The sequence below is a fragment of the Triticum dicoccoides genome, chromosome 6A (assembly GCF_002162155.2).
Source record: "Triticum dicoccoides isolate Atlit2015 ecotype Zavitan chromosome 6A, WEW_v2.0, whole genome shotgun sequence".
Taxonomy (NCBI): Eukaryota; Viridiplantae; Streptophyta; class Magnoliopsida; order Poales; family Poaceae; genus Triticum; species Triticum dicoccoides.
This window is the reverse complement of record NC_041390.1, coordinates 516,937,249-516,944,240: the sequence shown is the minus strand read 5'-3', so window position 1 is coordinate 516,944,240 and position 6,992 is coordinate 516,937,249.

The window sequence follows — 6,992 nt, the reverse complement described above, 5'->3', positions numbered from 1 at the left end:
GAAGCATAAGTCTGAAACATTTGAAAAGTTCAAAGAATTTCAGAGTGAAGTTGAAAATCATCGTAACAAGAAAATAAAGTTTCTACGATCTGATCGTGGAGGAGAATATTTGAGTTACGAGTTTGGTGTACATTTGAAAAACTGTGGAATAGTTTCGCAACTCACGCCCCCCGGAACACCACAGCGTAATGGTGTGTCCGAACGTCGTAATCGTACTTTACTAGATATGGTGCGATCTATGATGTCTCTTACAGATTTACTGCTATCATTTTGGGGATATGCTTTAGAGACGGCCGCATTCACGTTAAAAAGGGCACCATCAAAATCCGTTGAGACGACGCCTTATGAACTATGGTTTGGCAAAAAACCAAAGTTGTCGTTTCTTAAAGTTTGGGGCTGCGATGCTTATGTGAAAAAGCTTCAACCTGATAAGCTCGAACCCAAATCGGAGAAATGTGTATTCATAGGATACCCAAAGGAAACTGTTGGGTACACCTTCTATCACAGATCCGAAGGCAAAACATTTGTTGCTAAGAATGGATCATTTCTAGAGAAGGAGTTTCTCTCGAAAGAAGTGAGTGGGAGGAAAGTAGAACTTGACGAGGTAACTGTACCTGCTCCCTTACTGGAAAGTAGTTCATCACAGAAAACTGTTTCAGTGACACCTACACTAGTTAGTGAGGAAGCCAATAATAATGATCATGAAACTTCAGATCAAGATACTACTGAACTTCGTAGATCAACCAGAGTAAGATCCGCACCAGAGTGGTACGGTAATCCTGTTCTGGAGGTCATGCTACTAGATCATGATGAACCTACGAACTATGAAGAAGCGATGGTGAGCCCAGATTCCGCAAAGTGGCTAGAAGCCATGAAATCTGAGATGGGATCCATGTATGAGAACAAAGTATGGACTTTGGTTGACTTGCCGGATGATCGGCAAGCGATTGAGAATAAATGGATCTTTAAGAAGAAGACTGACGCTGATGGTAATGTTACTGTCTACAAAGCTCGACTTGTCGCAAAAGGTTTTCGGCAAGTTCAAGGAATTGACTACGATGAGACCTTCTCACCCGTAGCGATGCTTAAGTCCGTCCGAATCATGTTAGCAATTGCCGCATTTTATGATTATGAAATTTGGCAAATGGATGTCAAAACTGCATTCCTGAATGGATTCCTGGAAGAAGAGTTGTATATGATGCAACCAGAAGGTTTTGTCGATCCAAAGGGAGCTAACAAAGTGTGCAAGCTCCAGCGATCCATTTATGGACTGGTGCAAGCCTCTCGGAGTTGGAATAAACGTTTTGATAGTGTGATCAAAGCATTTGGTTTTATACAGACTTTTGGAGAAGCCTGTATTTACAAGAAAGTGAGTGGGAGCTCTGTAGCATTTCTGATATTATATGTGGATGACATATTACTGGTTGGAAATGATATAGAATTTCTGGATAGCATAAAGGGATACTTGAATAAAAGTTTTTCAATGAAAGACCTCGGTGAAGCTGCTTACATATTAGGCATTAAGATCTATAGAGACAGATCAAGACGCTTAATTGGACTTTCACAAAGCACATACCTTGACAAAATTTTGAAGAAATTCAAAATGGATCAAGCAAAGAAAGGGTTCTTGCCTGTGTTACAAGGTGTGAAATTGAGTAAGACTCAATGCCCGACCACTGCAGAAGATAGAGAGAATATGAAAGATGTTCCCTATGCATCAGCCATAGGCTCTATCATGTATGCAATGCTGTGTACCAGACCTGATGTGTGCCTTGCTATAAGTTTAGCAGGGAGGTACCAAAGTAATCCAGGAATGGATCACTGGACAGCGGTCAAGAACATCCTGAAATACCTGAAAAGGACGGATATGTTTCTCGTATATGGAAGTGACAAAGAGCTCATCGTAAAAGATTACGTTGATGCAAGCTTTGACACTGATCCGGACGATTCTAAATCGCAAACCGGATACGTGTTTACATTAAACGGTGGAGCTGTCAATTGGTGCAGTTCTAAACAAAGCGTCGTAGCGGGATCTACATGTGAAGCGGAATACATAGCTGCTTCGGAAGCAGCAAATGAAGGAGTCTGGATGAAGGAGTTCATATCCGATCTAGGTGTCATACCTAGTGCATCGGGTCCAATGAAAATCTTTTGTGACAATACTGGTGCAATTGCCTTGGCAAAGGAATCCAGATTTCACAAAAGGACCAAACACATCAAGAGACGCTTCAACTCCATCCGGAATCTAGTCCAGGTGGGAGACATAGAGATTTGCAAGATACATACGGATCTGAATATTGCAGACCCGTTGACTAAGCCTCTTCCACGAGCAAAACATGATCAGCACCAAAGCTCCATGGGTGTTAGATTCATTACAGTGTAATCTAGATTATTGACTCTAGTGCAAGTGGGAGACTGAAGGAAATATGCCCTAGAGGCAATAATAAAGTTATTATTTATTTCCTTATAATCATGATAAATGTTTATTATTCATGCTAGAATTGTATTTTCCGGAAACATAATACATGTGTGAATACATAGACAAACAGAGTGTCACTAGTATGCCTCTACTTGACTAGCTCGTTAATCAAAGATGGTTATGTTTCCTAACCATGAACAATGAGTTGTTATTTGATTAACGAGGTCACATCATTAGTAGAATGATCTGATTGACATGACCCATTCCATTAGCTTAGCACCTGATCGTTTAGTATGTTGCTATTGCTTTCTTCATGACTTATACATGTTCCTACGACTATGAGACTATGCAACTCCCGTTTACCGGAGGAACACTTTGGGTACTACCAAACGTCACAACGTAAATGGGTGATTATAAAGGAGTACTACAGGTGTCTCCAATGGTCGATGTTGGGTTGGCGTATTTCGAGATTAGGATTTGTCACTCCGATTGTCGGAGAGGTATCTCTGGGCCCTCTCGGTAATACACATCACATAAGCCTTGCAAGCATTACAACTAATATGTTAGTTGTGAGATGATGTATTACGGAACGAGTAAAGAGACTTGCCGTTAACGAGATTGAACTAGGTATTGGATACCGACGATCGAATCTCGGGCAAGTAACATGCCGATGACAAAGGGAACAACGTATGTTGTCATGCGGTCTGACCGATAAAGATCTTCGTAGAATATGTAGGAGCCAATATGGGCATCCAGGTCCCGCTATTGGTTATTGACCAGAGACATGTCTCGGTCATGTCTACATTGTTCTCGAACCCGTAGGGTCCGCACGCTTAAGGTTACGATGACAGTTATATTATGAGTTTATGCATTTTGATGTACCGAAGGTTGTTCGGAGTCCCGGATGTGATCACGGACATGACGAGGAGTCTCGAAATGGTCGAGACGTAAAGATTGATATATTGGAAGCCTATGTTTGGACATCGGAAGTGTTCCGGGTGAAATCGGGATTTTACCGGGTTACCGGGAGGTTACCGGAACCCCCCGGGAGCCATATGGGCCATCATGGGCCTTAGTGGAAAGGAGAAAGGGGCAGCCCAAGGTGGCTGCGCCTCTTTCCCCTCCCCTAGTCCTATTAGGACTAGGAGAAGGTGGCCGGCCCCCCTCTCTCCCTTCCCCTCCGAGGAATCCTAGTTGGACTAGGATTGGGGGGAGGAATCCTACTCCCAGAGGGAGTAGGACTCTCCTGCGCTCTTTGGCCGGCCAGCCTCCCCTCCTCTCCTCCTTTATATACGGAGGCAGGGGCACCTCTAAACACACAAGTTGACACAAGTTGATCCACGTGATCGATTCCTTAGCCGTGTGCGGTGCCCCCTGCCACCATATTCCTCGATAATACTGTAGCGGAGTTTAGGCGAAGCCCTGCTGCTGTAGTTCATCAAGATCGTCACCACGCCGTCGTGCTGACGAAACTCTTCCCCGACACTTTGCTGGATCGGAGTCCGGGGATCGTCATCGAGCTGAACGTGTGCTCGAACTCGGAGGTGCCGTAGTTTCGGTGCTTGATCGGTTGGATCGTGAAGACGTACGACTACTTCCTCTACGTCGTGTCATTGCTTCCGCAGTCGGTCTGCGTTGGGTACGTAGACAACACTCTCCTCTCGTTGCTATGCATCACATGATCCTGTGTGCGCGTAGGAAAATTTTTGAAATTACTACGAAACCCAACATATAGTTCATCATGAAGTTCTACTAACTTGGTGATGGTGACTAGAGAATTCTGTCAATCACTATCTTATCTGGAAGATTAACTCCCACTTGATTCAAGCAATTGTAGTACCCAGACAATCTGAGCACATGCTCACTAGTTGAGCGATTCTCCTCCATCTTTTAGCTATAGAACTTGTTGGAGACTTCATATCTCTCAACTCGGGTATTTGCTTGAAATATTAACTTCAACTCCTGGAACATCTCATATGGTCCATGACGTTCAAAACATCTTTGAAGTCCCGATTCTAAGCCGTTAAGCATGACGCACTAAACTATCAAGTAGTCATCATATTTAGCTAGCCAAACGTTCATAACGTCTGCATCTGCTCCTGCAATAGGTCTGTCACCTAGCGGTGCATCAAGGACATAATTCCTCTGTGGAGCAATGAGGATAAACCTCAGATCACGGATCCAATCCGCATCATTGCTACTAACATCTTTCAACACAATTTTCTCTAGGAACATATCAAAATAAACACAGGGAAGCAACAACGCGAGCTATTGATCTACAACATGATTTGCAAAATACTACCAGGACTAAGTTCATGATAAATTTAAGTTCAATTAATCATATTACTTAAGAAGTCCCACTTAGACAGACATCTCTCTAGTCATCTAAGTGATCACGTGATCCAAATCAACTAAACCATGTCCGATCATCACGTGAGATGGAGTAGTTTTCAATGGTGAACATCACTATGTTGATCATATCTACTATATGATTCACGTTCGACCTTTCGATCTCCGTGTTCCGAGGCCATATCTGTATATGCTAGGCTCGTCAAGTTTAACCTGAGTATTCCGCGTGTGCAACTGTTTTGCACCCGTTGTATTTGAACGTAGAGCCTATCACACCCGATCATCACGTGGTGTCTCAGCACGAAGAACTTTAGCAACGGTGCATACTCAGGGAGAACACTTCTTGATAATTAGTGAGAGATCATCTTAAAATGCTACCGTCAAACTAAGCAAAATAAGATGTATAAAAGATAAACATCATATGCAATCAAAATATGTGACATGATATGACCATCATCATCTTGCGCCTTTGATTTCCATCTCCAAAGTACTGTCATGATCTCTATCGTCACCGGCATGACACCATGATCTCCATCATCTTGATCTATATCAATGTGTCGTCACGTGGTCGTCTCGCCAACAATTGCTCTTGCAACTATTGCTATCGCATAGCGATAAAGTAAAGCAATTATTGGGCGCTTGCATCTTATGCAATAGAGAGACAACCATAAGGATTTTGCCAGTTGCCGATAACTTTAACAAAACATGATCATCTCATACAACAACTTATATTTCATCACATCTTGACCATATCACATCACAACATGCCCTGCAAAAACAAGTTAGACGTCCTCTACTTTGTTGTTGCAAGTTTTACATGGCTGCTACGGGCTTAGCAAGAACCGTTCTTACCTACGCATCAAAAACCACAACGATAGTTTGTCAAGTTGGTGATGTTTTAACCTTCACAAGGACCGGGCGTAGCCACACTCGGTTCAACTAAAGTTGGAGGAACTGACACCCGTCAGCCACCTGTGTGCAAAGCACGGCGGTAGAACCAGTCTCGCGTAAGCGTACGCGTAATGTCGGTCCGGGCCGCTTCATCCAACAATACCGCCGAACCAAAGTATGACATGCTGGTAAGCAGTATGACTTATATCGCCCACAACTCACTTGTGTTCTACTCGTGCATATAACATCAAACCATAAAAACCTAGGCTCGGATGCCATTGTTGGGGAACGTAGTAATTTCAAAAATATCCTACGCACACGCAAGATCATGGTGATGCATAGCAACGAGAGGGGAGAGTGTTGTCTACGTACCCTCGTAGACCGAAGCGGAAGCGTTGACGCAACGTAGAGGAAGTAGTCGTACGTCTTCCCGGTCCAACCGATCCAAGCACCGTTACTCCGGCACCTCCGAGTTCTTGACACACGTACAGCTCGATGATGCACCCCGGGCTCCGATCCAGCAAAGCTTCGGGGAGGAGTTTCGTCAGCACGACGGCGTGGTGACTATCTTGATGTTCAACTGTCGCAGGGCTTCGCCTAAGCACCACTACAATATGATCGAGGTGTAATATCGTGGAGGGGGGCACCGCACACGACTAAGGAACGATCACGAAGATCAACTTGTGTGTCTATGGGGTGCCCCCTGCCCCCGTATATAAAGGAGTGGAGGAGGGGAGGGCCGGCCCTCTCTATGGCGCGCCCTAGGGGAGTTCTACTCCCACCGGGAGTAGGATTCCCCCTTTTCTAGTCCAACTAGGAGTCCTTCCATGTAGTAGGAGTAGGAGACAAGGAAGGGGAAGGGAGAAGGGAAAGAAGGAGGGGGCGCGGCCCCTCCCCCTAGTCCAATTCGGACTAGGCTTTGGGGGGGCGCGCGGCCTGCCCTAGGCAGCCCCTCTCTCTTTCCCGTATGGCCCAATAAGGCCCAATACTTCTCCCGGCGAATTCCCGTAACTCTCCGGTACTCCGAAAAATACCCGAATCACTCGGAACCTTTCCGAAGTCCGAATATAGTCGTCCAATATATCGATCTTTATGTCTCGACCATTTTGAGACTCCTCGTCATGTCCCCGATCCCATCCGGGACTCCGAACTCCTTCGGTACATCAAAACTCATAAACTCATAATATAACTGTCGTCGAAACCTTAAGCGTGCGGACCCTACGGTTCGAGAACAATGTAGACATGACCGAGACACGTCTCCGGTCAATAACCAATAGCAGGACCTGGATGCCCATATTGGCTCCTACATATTCTACGAAGATCTTTATCGGTC